The sequence below is a fragment of the Drosophila suzukii genome, chromosome 3, assembly GCF_043229965.1.
Source record: "Drosophila suzukii chromosome 3, CBGP_Dsuzu_IsoJpt1.0, whole genome shotgun sequence".
Lineage (NCBI taxonomy): Eukaryota > Metazoa > Arthropoda > Insecta > Diptera > Drosophilidae > Drosophila > Drosophila suzukii.
Window position 1 is genome coordinate 20,019,373 of NC_092082.1, and position 18,157 is coordinate 20,037,529.

General features: G+C 36.9%; 1 protein-coding gene across 1 annotated transcript in view; it reads right to left on the reverse strand.

Annotated features, from left to right (window-relative positions):
• The window catches only part of Ccn (cellular communication network factor protein Ccn), a 61,520-nt gene that overhangs the window by 34,924 nt on the left and 8,439 nt on the right, over positions 1-18,157 (reverse strand). The window contains exon 2 of the mRNA XM_036815135.3: positions 500-585. The gene's annotated coding sequence lies outside the window, so the exon portion shown is untranslated. The remainder of the gene's footprint in view (positions 1-499; positions 586-18,157) is intronic.

An 18,157-nucleotide genomic window follows, 5' to 3' on the forward strand; every position in this document is an offset into this window, starting at 1 on the left:
ATGGTATAAATAACATGGAGCTGGTATTTTAAATATTTAAGAATTAATGGTATCACCATTAAAATTCCGAAAGTTAATTTTAAATTATTATTATATTTTTGGCTTATTTTAAAATTTAAGTTTTAGCAAGTTTGTTTAAAATAGATTTTTGATGATCCAATGTTCAGATGTTGGTATAAATATTATGGAGCTGGTATTTGTACTATTTAAGACCCTTGTTTTTAACAGTTTTTCCAGTGCTTTGGGATAGGCATGTGTGTGTTAGGACCGTACGTGGCTTTATGCTTAAATAAACATTTGTCCGGGCCTGTCGTCCTGCTCCTTGGGCCACCCCCACCGTCTTTGCCCCGTTTACATAGCACCCAACGGCAGGCAGTCAGTTTGCCCGGTCAAAGCCAAATCGTTGATTGCATAAGTTGATGGCCGACACATGTCCGAGATATATAGTGTCGATACAGTCTGTGTTTGTCTGCGGGCGCAAAGGCCCCGAGTTACTCACGTGTGGTTGCTATTCACGTCTAATGATGTCTGTGCAGGTTGCATTGGCTGCTCCCGCTCCAAGGATCCGCCTCCTTCCCGGGTGACCTGCAAGGGAAAATGAAATTTATATTGCGAGTTGGTACACACTGATTGCTTTATTGAGATGCTCGGCTACAGATCTGCAGGACTCGTCAAGGATTAGAGAGGGTCATTGAGAGGGTGTCCCAGTAATTGCCCGAGAGCACTATTCAGCCGGAGCTCCCTGTGAAGATTTTAATTGACTTTTTGCGGTTCAATCGGTTGTCTAATTTCCATGACTGAAAATTATAGATTTCTAGCTGAAGTGCCAAATCACTTTTATCAATACGGAATAAAATGAGAGCAGAACATTTTATTAAAAATTCTTTATTTTACCCAAAAATCATCAAGACACCATTATTATTGGGAACTTCATCAAGCATTTAAATTGACTTTTTGTGGTCCATTTAATTGTCAGTTGTGCAGACATAAAAATGGAAAATAATTTATGTGGCCATACTAAATTGACACAAACAATTCACCAATGTCATGTTAAACATTCAGAAAAATAAATAAATAATTTCTTATTCTTAAATATAACAGGGCTAGCAGTGCATAAATAACAATAACTATTTGTTGAGGGTCTCTATAATTATTTAAATGATTGACTTCGCCGCCAATCAGCAAATTATAAAGCTCGCTCAAGCGAATTTGTAAAATAAAATTCTCCGAAAGCCAGAAAAATGAGAATAAGTTTTTATTATCCATACAAAAAAGGGCGATATCGAGCTATCATTAACATTTAGCATAAACAAATGCCAGGCCATAAAGCAGATCCTGCCGAATCGAAGTCGTTGAAACATTTTTATTAAATTGTTTTTGTCTTCCTGCCACCTTTTTTCATATTTACTCAATGTCGTTTCCTTGCTGCCTTCTGTGTGTGTGTGTGGCAAGGTGTTTGTTATCGTTTGTTATATTGCTTGTTATGTAATGTAATTTATACACACGCACACCGGACGGAGATTCGAATACAATGTCATAAACGGCAAGGACACAAAGGCAATTCCGCATGGCATTACGGGCAGACAAAACAAATGGAGGAGGGAGTTGGGGAACGGGATGCGGCTAAAAGCCAAAAAGTACGCGTTTGGCATAAATGATAAGCTGGTAACGCAGCAGGACATTCCCCCTACTCCTCCGCTGAAGGTCCTGGTCCAGACATCTTCCGGCCCCTTACCAGGACCTCATCCCCATTCCCATCTGTGTCCTTGTGTCTGTGCCCGCTTGCTTGACTTTTGAATACTTAACAGGATAATGAAATGTCAAAAGTGCGCAGGCGGCCCAGGAAAGCGTGTCTTGCTGGCCTGTCCTGCCTCCTGAATCCCCCCTGTTCACTCCCATATTGATATTCCTCTGGCTGTTGTGGAGTTTTATTGTGTTGTCCATGCCTAAGTGAACGTCACGGCGTGCCGCGCGCATTAAATCATAAGGACGAAAAAAGGAGCAGGATAATCAAGGAGGCTGTATTTTTTCCTTTTAAAAGGGAACATTGTTTACTCTTTTGGCAATTTTTATAACAATATAACCCGAGAGTTTTTTTTTTTAAATATTTAAGTGCGTGCTTATAAAGAAAAACGTGAAAAAACAAAGCCAGCATTAAAATAATAAATGTATTTTAATTTTATATAAATGTTATTTATCCGATGTTTTGTAAAAAATATCAGAATATTATTTCACACTTTGATAGATCATTAAATATTTTTGTAAAATGAAATTAAGTAAAAATGTAATAAATAATATTCTTCTTTTTGCTCTATAATAAGAACATAAAAAGTTATTAAATGAATTCGGAACCAGTATATAATTTATTTTAAACCAAATTAATTATTTTAAATACCCCATTTGCAAAAAAGAGTATTGCCAGCGAATGAAAAATGTGATATCCCAGTAAAAAGGCCCACATCTCTCTCACACGGGATGCTTATTTTTTTTTGGTTGGCCATTTTATGTTTACATAAATTTAAATTGACACAAATGCGTTTTGGGCGGCCCGACAAATAAAAATGACAAGCCAGTAACCAAATGATAAACTTCATAAATTATGACAGTTTTATGCTGCTTTCGCTTCTCGGTTTACGCTTAATTTATTTGTAGTGATTGCAAGCGAATTGAAAATGTATTTATGCAATTCCATGCCATTACAGAAAAAAAAACAAAGGCCAGAACAGGTCGATTTCCCGTCTTTATTCCCGGAATAAAGCAGCTTTAATCAAGGCTACTTTTGTGGCAAGTTTTTTGCCCTCCACCTCGCAGTTCATCTGTGGGGAATATCCTGGCAGTTATTGTGGATATATCCACGGAGGCTGAGGTTTCCATGCTTAACTCAAATCGCTGTTGCTTTTTTTTCGTATTTGTGTCGGGAAACAAGAGAAAGTTGTAATCAATAAAGTAAATGACCCAGGCACTTCAGGACGACCAGAGAACACATCCTGGCAAATATAGGGCAGTGATGGTCTATGGGCCAAGTGTTGCTATGATTGATTTCTTTGAGTGGAAAAAGCGATTTGGAGTGCACAGACGAGATATGGTACTTATAGTAACAGGAGGAATTTGGCCAGATATTTAGTTAATCAACTTGGCTTGTGTTTCAATAATATATCAATAAGTCAGACAGTAGACACAAGTGATGGAAAATGAAAATAGCATTCAACTATTAAGCAATATTGACCATTCTTACGAAGGACTTGAAACCTTAGCTTTACGTCGTTTTGTTTAATTCTATAAAATTTAAGTCGACTAAATAAATAATATAATATAATTATATTTTTTTCAGAGCCCATTTTCCCGAGAATTTATTGATGTATTCTACGGGAAAAACATCTAATAATGGATGATTCCTTACTCATTATTAACATTTTTATTAATTAACAAAATGGAACCAAAGTACAGCCCCCAAAGTCCACACACACGTGCATAATTGATTAATTTGGACCTCCTGAAAGTGGAAAACATTTATTTTGGCCTCCTTCATTTTGTTAATGAACCTGAAAGAGTCTCTTGAGGGCAAAAGCTTATTTTTGGCTCGAGTATAATTGAAAGGAAATCAAATTAAGTAAAATTTCACGCAGCCACAATGCAAACACCCCAACAATGAGTTGTAAAATATTCAGCGGGAAATTTATGTGCAAGTTGTATACTCTTATTGACTCTTAAGGACGGCATGCCAATTAAGGGCCAAAAAACTACGAGCAATGGCGAGGAGGGCGAACCAAACTTTCGCCACAATCTTAACAAGAAAATCTGTAAATTACACGCCACAATTACAACATGATGGTTGGGATGGGAAATGGCCGGAGTTTCCCAAATATTTATACACCTAAATAGATTTGATGGCATAATTGAAATTTGTTGTTATTGGTCGGGACCATTCCGCTCAATATTTGTGTGCTTGCCATTTGCATAAATGCCAAATGGCAAGTGCCAAGTAAAAGTTTATTAAAAGCATAGCCGAAACTTTTCCGGTTTTCCGCCATCAGCTGCTAATAATGATGAAGAGGGACCCTTTCCGGAAAATTGTGACACATAGCTGCGGGGTTCGTTATGGAATGAAGTGAACAGCAGGATGGGTTGCCCTATCCCCCTATTATTGTCCTTGGAGAAGTCCCAACTTTTCGCCGAGCTACAATTTATTTTCTTCTTTTGAAAATTTAACTTTTTTCTTTGCAGCTGAAAATTGGATTTGTTGCGACCGACTTTCAGACTTTCAACGCTTGTAACGAATGTTGAACAGCAGAAAAAGTTGTTTTTCTAATTGCAGACGTAGCCTTTGGGGTTGGGGAAAAGATTTCGTGGCTGGGCAGAGGATTCGTGCCGGGGGCAATAATTTGGAACAACTTTATCAGGTTATTTAATATTCATTTGTTGAAGATTTCGAGTGAACTTGGCTTTGTGCGAAGATATCAAAGAAATTAACAGAGGAAACATACCTCGCAAGTAATCCACACAAAGGAGCCACAACAATTGGAATTGTACGACTTCAAATGGCATTTCAACTAATAGTCCAGATAAGCTGGGAAAACTTTGCTAAGACCCGGAAACTTTTGGACAATTATAAGCCGGGACTGCCTATCGGATTTGAAAAAATTTATAGTGGTTATTTTGTAACTAAGCCTATTTAATTTCAGATTAGCTAATCAGGTCCATTAAATAATTGGTTGTTTTTATTGAGAATGAGACTGTTTGAAGAATTTTAATTAGGTTTCCGAGCATGGTTATGTTAATCATTGGTGTACAAACTAAGAATATCCTAAAAATGCATTTAACTTTCCTTTCCACTTAAGAGGTTTAATTACAAAGATAATTTTTAAAGAATATTTAATATTAAAGAAAAATTACCATCTTCTTACAAAGTATTAATTTTAACCTTAAGAAATGTAGTTTAGTTTCATTTAATAAGTCAATAGATTATATATATAGTTTTCATTATATATCAATATTATATTTAATTTTCTTTCGGAGCTCTTTGTATTTAAATATTTAAGTAATGAAATGTATTTTATTAAAAAACTATGTACAAGCCAAATAAAATTACGAATACAATTGCGCTTATAGTTTAAACTATACGCTAACAGAAGGTTGATTATGTAGCCTTAAACTCCCTTAAGATACGTTCCTTTGAATATTTCAATATATATATTTTTTAAATGTGATTTTTGCTTCCTGAACTCTTGGACACAACCCATTTTGTACAACTTAACCCATTCTTTTTTCCCTGAGGCTTGCAAATTAGGCCAAATGATAAGAGCAACTTGTCTTGTTCCTAACAGCCCCACAAATCGCTCTCCAATTAAATCCTTGCTTGTTTTCTCCGTAAGCTAACTTTGCATTTGAAACTTTTTTATTTCGCCCGGCAGGACAAACAAGCCACCCCGCGGATAAAATCTTCTTTAGTCCTTGACTATGAACCTTTAATGGGTGTCCCAAGTCCAAGCCATTTAATGTGCTTACATTCATTTCGTTTTAAATCTGTGATAAAGTGGGGGTCGCTTAAAGCCCGGTCCTTCGTCCTTCGTCCTGAGTGCCTTGCCATCCACCCATCCATTCTGCGAGGCAAAAGTTGTCGCCGTGTCGCGACAAACGCAATTCTTTACACGACGACGAGTTTTGTGCGCTTTTTGTTTCCATTTTATATTTTTTTTTCTTTGGCCCCCTTTTTGGCCAGGATTTTTGCCATGCCTTTTCGTGCTTCCGGTTGTGTACGCGCTTTCTAGATTACTTTTATAAGTGAATTTGTTGCGGTTTTCCGCAAAATTTACAAGTACGTGAGAAAATTAGAGCTTAGCCTCGCGGAGCCTCAGCCGCTTGTTGCTGCTGCCTCGTCCTTTTGCCATTTTGCCCTTTGGGTTGCCAGCCTTATTATGCGGCCACTTGGGCAGCGCGTTCAAGAGGCTTTAACGCGCTTAAGATGTGCAACGCTGCGTATGCGTAATTTATGCACGAACATCGCTCATACGACGCGTTGCAGCGGACGTATAACGGCGAAACTCTGCGATGCCGCCCAGCCAAATTAGCAAGTTCATTATTTGCTTAGCCATCGCCTTTTGCCAATTTAACGCCAATCCTAAAAGCGACTAGCTGAAAGGGGGTGGTTAGCGGGGGAGTAGTACTTTTCTGACATGAAAATAAATTCGATGGCTGTAGCTCTCAGCCAGGCTAAAATAAAGTTTCATCTTAGCCCGCGAATGAGCAAGACAAACTTTTACACCTCCCCATCCAACACCCCGCCCCCCAGAGTGGGCGTGTCGCCACCCACGCGACCTTCTGTCTCGCTCTTTTGTGTGCGGGTGTGCGGTTTTGTCTGTATTTGCAGAATTGTTAGTTTCACGCTTTGTTTGTTGAGATTAGCTGGCAGCACCCACCCAATTCCAATCCCCAGACCCTCTGCCAATCCCCATTTTCCGCATTTCCACCATCCAAAATCCTCCCCCTGCTGACAGCCCCCTGACTGAGCTTTCCACAACGCACAAAATAAAATTGTGCAGCTTACTTTACTTTATTTGCCCCAACTTATGCCACGCCACAGCGCTACACTTGTTTTATGGATGCCCTGCAATTAAGTCCGATTTGGAGTCCCATAAGTTGGTCATTCAGGAACACAGAGCGTTAGTTGAGGTTCATTGGGCAGAAGATAGTATCTGGATTTGCCTAGTGGAACATTGGGAAAACCTATTCTATTTCATTAAAACTCATATCTTTAGAATACTGTACCTTTGAAATGTCCACTTTAATTTTTCAAATATGATATAATTTCAAAAGCTCGTCGGTGTAGCAGATAAAATAAAAATATATAAAATTAAATGTATATATCATGTCTTCAAGAGAACAAAAAGTTCATTGCATAAAATAGTCTCTATCATCTTTTTTTTTAATATTTTTGAAAATCCTTCTGATTATTAAGTACAATAAAACTATAATATTGTATTAGCTTAGCCATATCAAATTATTCATGTTTTGGTTGATTAGCTAAAAAAAAACTTGCTAAAGAAGTTAAATTTATATATAAGTTTATATAAAAAATATATTTTTGTTTCGAGAACTTTAATTAACAATAATAATTCTGAAACTATTTATTAGGTATGTTAAGAAAGCTAGTTATAACTTTAGAACAGTAATTTTTTGCATAAACATTTAATCTTAGAATTATGATGTATGTGGTCAAATGCAGAAATTCGTATATACATATAATAAATATAATTAAATGAAATGTTCATATTTGTTTCGGCCTTTGGTATATACACTAATATATGTCTGACAAATTAATTTATTGAACTACACGTATATACAAACCATTTCGTTGTCTTATAACAAAGACTTAACGTGGGCTAGTTTAATTAAGGTAATTAGTCATCCATTTGTTATTTGAATCAGTGCAAATGCTTTGGAGATTCCAAATTTATCCCATAAATCAGGACCTGAATCATTCATATCCCACCCATTAAGCCCCATACTATTCTCCCAGGAGAGTGTATCCCTACGTCGTATAAATCAATGGCCTTAAACACATTTCAGTTGGTTTATTTGCTTCGTTTGTTTGTTGCCTTTTGGAAGAGCAAAGTTTGCACGTGAAAATTGCGTTCACATGTCTTCCGCAATTGTGTATGTATGTGTGTGAGGATTTCCCGGATTGGTGGCGAAAAAATCGCTGGCGTGTGGAAAATTGATGCTGTTGCTGAAGTTTTTGGCTTTTTGAACTGACAGCTGCGATTTTTATGCGTCTCAGCCGGCGCGACGTGGAGCAGTTGGGTGGAAAACTAAACTACATAGCAAAAATAATTGTAATTGTGAATTGTGTATGCCATCCAGCCACTTTCCCATTTATCCTTAATAAGCATAGTTATTCAGTTTTGGACCTGTGGCGCGTGAAATGTCTGATATTATTTTCGGTTTGCCGCCTTGGCCTGAACGATGGCTTTCCATCCACCCATCTCCCCAACCGGGCTCTTTATTTATGGTAGTACTTTGCCTGTTGGCTAACGAGAATTTATGGCTAATTGATGCTGTTATGCGTTGCTTTTCCGGCCCAAATGGAAAGCAAATCATTGCCGAACCGAATAAAGTTGCCATGGCAAATTAACTGCAATTCTGCGGTTCTGATTTCGAACGGAATAGTGCACTAGTACATAAATTAAGCGCCGGCAATGCAGCAGAATATCTGCATTTTCATAGGCGAATGTGTGAATTTAATTAAGTTGAATTGCAATTTATAATTCATAACTTACCAGCAGATGACGCCATGTAGCACTAGCTTGAAAACAGCTGGCAACCAGCTGCTGGTCATGGTTAATTCACTGAATAAGCTTTCCCTTGCTCACCCTTTTACTACCACTATTCATGCACAGAAAATAAAATATAAATGTTACATGAATGAATTTTTAAGCATTCGAATTCTGCAGTTAAAAAAAAAATTCTAGTATAGGCAGGAACTCTACCTATTAACATTGCTCTAGTCTTATACCTACATGTTATGATCGAACTTTTGTGCGACAATAATTTATTTTTCGCTTGACGACTGTCATAAACCAATATCAGACTCTCAAAATATTTTTCATCACTCTGTGAAAAATTTAATGTGGTATTTTTTTGATATGCTTGCTTTATAATAATAAACATTTTAACAAAAAATCGTATTAAAATATTTTTAAATTGTGAAAAAAGGCTTCATTTATAAATAAACGGAATTTTGGAACCATTATTTAAAAGGTAATATCTTCTAAATAAAATCAATGCTTCTAAAAACATTTTCTTGTATTTACCTAGCAATATTATAATATAAATATAAATATAAATAATATAATATATATAAATTAAGTCATGAAAAGATGGGTTTTAATTATCATATTTATTTTATTTTATTGTCATATGTTTAGGGTAACACCTAAGCCAGTTATTCTGATTTTCCTCCGTGTATCGATTGCCATTCCAGTCGAATGGAGCCTGCAATGAGGCAATGTCCTCACAGGACGAGCCACACACTCCCGAAACACCCTCCAGGACACGTGTGCTGTGTAAATTACAAAAGTATAATGCAAATGGTAAGCCCCGTGGGATGGGGATCCCCTGCTCCATGAAGGGGAAGGCTAAAAGGGGGGCGCCAGTCCCTGCTCACTTAATTAGCCAGCGGGCTTATTTATTATTCACCGGCAATGCCTGACTGCCAACCTGGCCTGCCTGCTCCAGCCTAATGAATCTCAGTTTTTGTAGTGGAAATTTTAATTTTTCATTAGCATGCAAAGCAACAAAGCGACACGAAAATATATGACCTTGTGCGAGTAGTTTTTGTGACTACTGCCTTTGTTGCCCTGGCCCAATACCATTTCCATTTGGCCCACCTGGCCGGAACATTTGTCACCGGCGCCAAGGACCTGAGTGATGGAGCTCACAGCTCTCGAGCAGCCGAAAAAGAGCAACAAATGGAAGAAAAATGTGAAAAGCATGTTGAAAGGATTAATGCACACATCATTTAACCAGGGGGAAAAGCCTGGCAGATAGGTGAAAGTCCTTGGCCGACCCTTTCCATCATCCTCAGCTTCCATTTCCCTGCACGGCCCATTGAGAACTCGAGTCCCGAAATGACAGTTTTCCCAGCCGCTAGACACAGTCCGTAGTCCATCTTTGGTCCCCGGTCAGGGTTATGAAGTTGATGGGGTCCTTTATGGGGATTTGCGGCTGACCGAAGCTTGTTTTTTGCGGCTTTCTCCAAGTGTAAGCGGTTCGAGTTGGTTGCCTCAAGTTATTTTTATGCACGATTTAATTTTTGTTTAGTTATTTACATTTCGGTCAAGGTATTAGTGGTCAACTTCAAGGGTAGTCTAAGTCTTTAATGTTTATGTCAACATGTTGGAAAATGGCTAACATGAAAGCGTAAGTGTTCATAAAATAGATAATTTTTTTGGGATTAACCTAAATGTGCTTAAAAATTTAAGAAGTTCCAAGAACGAACAAAGCGAAATATTCTTGGAATCTGTTAAGTGCTTAGGACTATAATTAAAGCTGGAGTCCAATGTCGTAAATGTTAAACTTCTCATAACTCGTTTGATTGTATTTTTATAAAAAATTCATCCAAATAATTTTACAATTAGATATAGTCGTAGACTTACACCTATAGTCAGAATAATATTAGTGTGACCTTAATCTTTAAAAGTTGGTTTTTCTCATTTGTCTTTTCCAATTCATCCAATAGTATGACCAGATGTGCTCTGTTAGTGATCCTATATATAAATTTATATTTATGTCGATTTGGAAACGCTTCTTTCTACCTGTTACATACTTTTCAACGAGTACAATACACCTCAATGTGTAATGGTTATAATTAATAAATAATATGTAACATTCCTGTTAAGCACTATCACCTTAATCACGTTATTTAAAATCAATATTTATAATGCCAGCGACCCCATGTAACTGATTGCGACCTCAACATATATCTCCCCCCGTCACCTCTCAATCCGATCAATACGATTTCTGTCAAAGCTGTAACCGAAAGCAAACCAAATCCAATCCAAAGCCGCAGACATTTCATTGAGTGACCGTATACCCGCCCACCCGGTCACGTTTGCTCTTTGCAGCTCAGCGTTTCAGGATCCGCGGTCTGTACGCCATTTGCGGCTCATAATTCAGAGCCCGACTGGTTCGGCAAATTGCATTACCGAAATAATAAATCAATAGCCATTTGATGGAGCTAAATGGGATTATTGACAGTCGGCGAGGCCCCCGACTGCCATATCCCGTCTGCGCGCATTTATGACATAATTCAATTCATTTCTTTAAATTCGTATTTCAACGAAATAAACAGATAAATAAATAAACTTGTACTCTGTCCGAAATTGATTTTATGGTGCGCCGCTTGCATAAAAAATTGAAATGATTTTTATCTTCAGTGCTAACAAAGAAAATGCGGGAATATTCGTGCCAGCGGATGCAGGTGCCAAAGGAAAATTAAGAGAAAAAAATTGTGGGGGCGGGAAAAGTGGCGCCAGTGACGGAAAATATGCCAGCAATTGCCACATCAAGCCAGCCACATATTGGAGCAATCACACACACATGCCGGAATCCGTTCTCGAACTCGTTTTCTCTTCCATTTAAAATTCCACAGAAACATATTTCCACTGAAAGCAATTATTTAAGCAATTAAACCATTTAAAGATGTGCATCAGCAATTCGGCCGTATAAATATTTTAATTAATTTCCTCCCATTTAAGCTAATATCTTTAGCTCAAGTTATTACCCGCATTCCTGAAAACTTTTCTTCACTTCACTTCTAGTGTGAACACAATACGAAAAAGTTTAATTTTCGATTTGTTTCGTTAACTTTTGCCCAACGAGATTTGCAGAACACCTTTGCAAAAGTTTGAACAACTTGTCGAACGCAAAAAAAAAAACGAATAAAATGAAATGAAGGGAGGAAAAAGATTGGGTACTGCAGGAAATGCTGCTCGTATTTCGTTTTTGTTAATTTTATTTGCATGCTTTTATGCCTTATTTTTATTCATTTCTTTAGATGTTCAAGTGCGCCGCTCGACCCGCGATCTGGTTTTGCCTCAACGGATTTTACTTTTTCATTTCGGCGCCGGCTTGATATAAATTTTTGACAACGCTGAATGACGGCAGTGGCATGCAGCACGTGATAGAAACCTCTGCACTTTAAAAAATATTTAGATTATTTTTTAATTTACCCAAATTTTTTTTTATTTAATCCAATTTTGTCGAGGAACCACTTGTATAAATGCTTTTATAGAACTTAACAACTATAAAACTATTTTAAACATAATCCTAAATTTTAATATTAAAATACCATAAAAATTTTTTTTATTTTGAATTATGATTTTAATTTATTTATCGAACTATAACAACTTAAAAGCTATTTTAAAAATATAAACTTTTAACATTTCCATTGTAATACAACAATTTTTATTTTAAAATATGGTAATGGTTTTATTTGAATTTTGTATTATGATCTTCTATAAGAAAATGTTACAGGTTTTATTTGAATTTTGTGTTCTGAAATAAATATATTTATCGAACTATAACAACTATAAAACTTTTTTCAAAATATATTTTTTAACATTTTCATTTTAAATCTAATTTTTTAATTTTAAAATATAACAAAGGTTTTATTTGAATTTTGAATATTGAAAAATCGTCACCCTGGAACAGTTTCAAAAACAATTTTTCAGTCTGAACCTACCATTGTAGTAAAACTAACTGTTTAAGAACTTGCATTAAATCTTTTAGCTTGTTCCAAATAAAATAAAATGAAAATATTTCACCACACCATTAAAGCAAAATTAAATTGAAATACATTGATTTACATTTAGATTTGTTATTACTCAAATTTAAAATATTTAATATTAGTATTATTATTATCTAATACATGGAAATATATTTTGAAATTTTTTTTTCTGTGTGAAATTATTTAGGCGTGTATATGTTATTTGCAGGTTATCAGGCGACTGAAGGAGGAGCGATTCGGCACAACACTCAGACGCAGGACAGACAGGATCCATACGTGTGCAAAACTGGAAATACATTTGCCTCCGACAGACACTCACACACAGACGCATCCCGTGCCGTCTGAGTGTTGCTTTGAAAAATAGGCAATGTGCGGAAATTTTGATTTTTCGCCCGACTTGGCAAAGGCGTCGAGGGTCCCAGCGAATTTAGTTTTGTGTGTCTGACTTACAGCGAAATCAAATTAACTTGTGCACACTTTTAGGCGCTCGGAGGAAAAGCGAAGAAAAAGTCAGAGCCAAAATGCTGCGACGTGACTTTCCTTCCACCAATGCAAATGGCAACCGGAAGTCCTGAGTGTAGACATGTGTTTCTGTGTGCCTGTGTGTGTGCTGATGTGCATGTGTAAATTTATTCACTGATGTCTTTTATAAGGAGCAATTTCAAACATTTTGTCATTAAGTCGACAAATTTTTAGAACGTTGCCGCATTTCGGGCCGAGGTAATTACAAAATGAAGTGCACGTGAGGCACGAAAATAAAGTCGAATAAAAAGAGAGTCATAAAAAGGGAATGAAAGGCGGGAGGCGGTGCCAGGAGGCGTGGCAAATGAAAACAGACGTCAAATGAATTTCCCTTTTACCGTTGTCCCATTTCCCAGCCACAAGCGCGGTACTCAAATATGTTTTGAATTGCTTGATATCTTTTAACAGCCTGCAATGGTACATAACCCGCTTGATGAGCTGTGAGCTTTAAAATCGAGTTTGTATATAAAAAATATATAAAATACTTTAATGCTAAAAACAAAGAATACAAAATTTACATTGTTTTAGGCTGAACTCTTAAAGCTTTAAAGCTTGAAAAACACTTACATTTTTCTCAAACAATTAGGAGCACCCAGAGAGTAAAAACCAAGCAAATTGTTCTTGAATTGAGAACATTCGTTCCTAAAAACCGTGTAAGTACAAATGTTCTAATTTTGAGCTGAATGTAAAATGAATGTAAAATGAGTTGATTTCGTTCTATTTTCAAGTTGATTTTGGACTTAATTTGAGAACATATTTATATCATATGGTACAAAAAACAGTTCTTTGGTTCAGTTTTCCAGATCATTTTGGTATCAATATGATAACATTTTGTGATTGATTTTATTTAAATTTGGGATTAAAAAAAGAACATTTTAAACTTATTTTAAAAGGAAAAATAATTTACTAAAGTAATATTATTTACTTATTATATTTATTTAATAAGAATATCCTAGCTACAAGTTTTTATAAGAAAACTTTAATTTTAGGCATTAGAATTGGTATATCAAAAGTATTAAAAATACTTATTTAAATAGCCCACCAAAATCAATGCAACCAGCAGACTTCCTTTCAGTCTTTACATGTAGTAATTAAAAAACAGTTTCTGTTTATTTTCCCCAATTACTAGCTTTATTTATTTTTAATTACAGACCACAGCCGGCGAAGTTGTTTACATTGTAGATGAGGAGGATAGCTGAAACATTAGCTAAATAACACGCAACTATTAGCACCTAAACGCCCGCCACATGCAGACATAAATCAAAACTGGCTTCATAAAATATTTATGCCCGCCCCCACACATCCAGCGAAACCCACAACAAGACCGACAATCCAAAGTGTTAAATAAAAATGAGGGCCCATTTGTGGGGAAAGGGAAAACGGAAATGTTCAACCATTGAGAAAAAACTATGCAACTGGTAGGCAATTTAAAAGGGAAAAAAAGGTTTTGGAAAAGGTTTTATAAATTCTAGCACTGACAAAAGGCGATAAACTGCTGCCAGCCCCCAAAATGTGTGTAAACAAATTAAAAATTGGCCATAAAAAAATAATCATATTGCGGCCTGAGCCAAAACAAACAAGCGACATTAAATTGATAAAGGCAATGGCCAAAAGGGGCAAGGCCGCCAATAAAGAACGCAACTTGGGGGCTTCGGATCAGCAATAAAGACGCTTCCAGTGGCGGCAGAAGCTGGCGAAAACACTTGAGTGGCTGGAACGACAATGCTGAACATTTTTTGTTCGTATTAAAAGCAACTTCCAAGTCATTAACCCGTTTATGACGCTCAACTTGGCCGTATCCCCGCCACTGGCCCACAATAAAGCGGCAATAAAATGGCTGGCACATACACATATGCACATGTGTGTATTTGTGTTTGTGTTTGTGGGCCGGGCCAACTTAAAGCGTTTAACGGCTCATTTATTGCAGAACAGAGCCTGGGCTTCGAGCCTCAGCCCGGCATAAAATGTTATTAAAAACGCGGCCATAGAATCGCCGGAGCACGCGCCCATTATGTGTTTAATCTTTGACCGACCAGGCCTGAACATGGTATCATCCCACACACATGGTATCCTACCAAACCACAACATTGCCAAATTTCACAATAACATTGATAGAGGCGGGACGAGATGGTGGCCAGCGGTTTGGAACAAATGGCGAGCGGAAACGGATGCAGCAAACTCGTTTAGCCTTTTTCCTTCCCATCGGTGGGCATGATAAAGGACTAGAAGTGCATATGTCCACATGTGAAATTGGAGAAAGCAAGATGCCCTACAGTTAACGCACTAATGAGACAAAAAATGTCAAAGGGGGACTTTCATTCTGCGTAATGGAAAGAACATGGCGAGCGCTTGGTAACAAATATATCATCGTGGAACTGTATGGAACACGGGAAACACCGACTACACAGATACCTTCAAAAAATGTTATTCCGTTTTCAAAAAATTTGTTTATCGAGGAAGCTACAAAAATCCCTTTAAAAGGTGTCCAAAAGTATGCAGCAAAATAAATTTTGATTAAAAAGCTATATACTGGGCTGTCAAACAAATTACTAAGATTTTTAAATTACTTGAAAATGTAGTTTATGGTGTCAAAAAGTATGCAACAATATATTTTATGTTCAGGAGTACAGTGCATTTATTTAAAACGACGATTATTCTTCTTTCAATCCACACTTCAAGGCTCCTTTTATCTAAAGTCGTGATCAAAAAGTCCTATAAGGGGTTGCCAAACATATAACTAAGGTATGAAAATTACTTTACAATGTAATTTAAGGTGTCAAAAAATATGCAACAATATATTTTAAGCTCAGAGGTACAGTGAATTTATTTAGAAAGACAACTATTCTTTATTCAATCCACACTTTAAGGCTGCTTTTATTTAAAATTGATATCAAAAATGTAGTGATGTAACCCATTCCTTTCTTTATACTTTTTGACATCTTTAAAAATAGTTTAAAGTCCCCTTCATAGTGAGCCCATCAAATTTTAGAGCTATTTGAAAGCAAGACCGTCGCATAAGTATTGGTATCATTTTCCAAGTTTTTAATAATTCTAAAGGATGAAATATTTGATAGCATACTCTTGGACTCAAAGGGAAGTACCATACACTCACTAGGGATTTCTGCTCACAGTAGTTTTACTCAACCCTTCACCTCTTCCCCCAATTAGTCCTCTAGGCTCTGCGGCAAAGAGTATACAAAGGAATTTACGGTTGATGTGGCTTGTCTGTTTATGGCAAAAGCGGCTAAGTTGTTGGCAGGACTGCAGGACCAAAGCGGTTTTGGGTTTGTTATCCGCCGCACTCACACAAACACAAACACACACGCACACAGTGAAAGAGGCTCAGGCAAAGCTCACGCACATTATGCTAATATTACCCCCACTATGGTGTTAGTGGGTTAAGGACATTTTTATGTATGTATGCCCACGCACATCGACCATCGACATCGTGTGTGTTGGCCATCTGCGTTTGGCTGTGTTCGTGCATGTTAAATGAGCGTAATGCCACTATTATTGGACACATTACAAACAAAATGAAAGTGGTACCGCACACACAGAGCCTTGTTTGGCTTTAAAGTTCTTGGCCAAAGAGATTACGGAATATTGCAGTTGGCATATTAAACTGGCATCAGTCCCACAATAATTGAGCACATCGATTTAGCCGCTCAGCACCCAGAGGCAAAACAGGTGCATCTATGCTGTCGCAACTGGTGGCAAATTTCCTATTCCATTATCCAAACTTTGCTGGTCAATAATGCAGGCTGACATCCTCTGCTGGTCATAACTTGGCTAAGATGACCCAAATTGGATCACACTCCTTTCCTCATCAGCACAAGAAGAAACATATAGTTTATACAGGATATATCATCATTATTTGATTATATTTTTTTATATTTGCTTAATAGCAATATAAAACATTTCTGTTCACACATGATATAATACCAAATATATACAAAGTAGATAAAGCTAGCAAGAAGTCAACCGAAATGAAAACATCAAGCAAACATTAACAAAATTAATTAATATGTGTCCAGTTCCCAGTGGGTTAATATACTTTTTTAATAAAAAGCATTGTACAAATATATTTTTTTTAATTGCATTGGGATATAATCGTGATCCCCGCTGAAACATCCAACCATTCTGACATCAAACAAATTATGTGCTTATTCGTATATGCATCTTTTTAAATTAATTATTGAAATGAACTTTAATTCCTACAAATTTCTCGCTGTACCCTCGTTACCTGTTCACTATCATAATGGCTGTGGAAAGTCGATTTTAATGCCCAAGTAGTATCCACAAATTCTGGGAAAGTACACCCAAGGCCAAATCCATTGACATACTCTAAGCATCATCGCCATCACCATCACCATCATCATCATATCGACATTTGGCTGTGACAAAAAGTTAAAACTTTCAACCAACAAAAACTGTTTTAGTGCCTGAATAGTTACCCAAAAAAGTGAAGTGCTTCGTTTAGCAATAGAAAAAAATTTATTACACATATTTTGCAGGCGGTCGCAGTAGAGTTTAAGGTGTATTATCGATTTGCAATGTTCGAACCTTTTTGGCTTGACAGAAAAAGAGAATGGATGTGCTCCGGGGGACAGAAAACACCTCTGGTTCCACTTTGCGTCACATTATGGTGATATCAAGCACACAAACGGGACTCGTATATAGAGAAATAGCAGCGGCGATTAAACGGAAGAAATACTGCCTTGGGGGCTGCGACGAAGCACGAAATTTCAACTTAAATCTGAAATTCAGTATCAGTAACTACAGGGAAAAATGTGAGAAGAGAGGCGAAGACCAGCTGGCGAAAGAGAAAGAAAATTATAATGTAGATATAAATCATAATTTTAAGGCAGAAATCTCCAGAGATGAGCTTTCAGCGCAGACTTGGCTGAGGGATGAGGGGTATTCTTCCCCAGGTTTTCCGTCAGGTATAATCCCTCAAAGCAGAAACAATACTTAAGCATTTCGGACGCCTCTTTCAAACTTCACTCGCTCTATATGTATGGCCGGTGCTGTATTTCTGTATGTGCCAACAATTTATGCGCTTCGTCGCTTTCCGTCTACACCAAATGATTTGCCTTGGCCCAAGTCCCGACCCAAAGCCCTCACATCCATCTACTTCGCCTCAAGTTCAATTTATTTTGCGCATAAAAAATATCTAAGCATTTTTGCCCGGCTGTCCTGATGCAAAAGTATTCGTGACTTGACTTGTGCTTTATGTGTGTGTCTGCAAAAGTCTAGAAATTTGCGAATTCAACTAAAGCCAAAGCTAGAGATGAGGAAATCCTTTTGACAATACAAAAAAATATAAAGTTTTATTCGTTATTAAGAAGT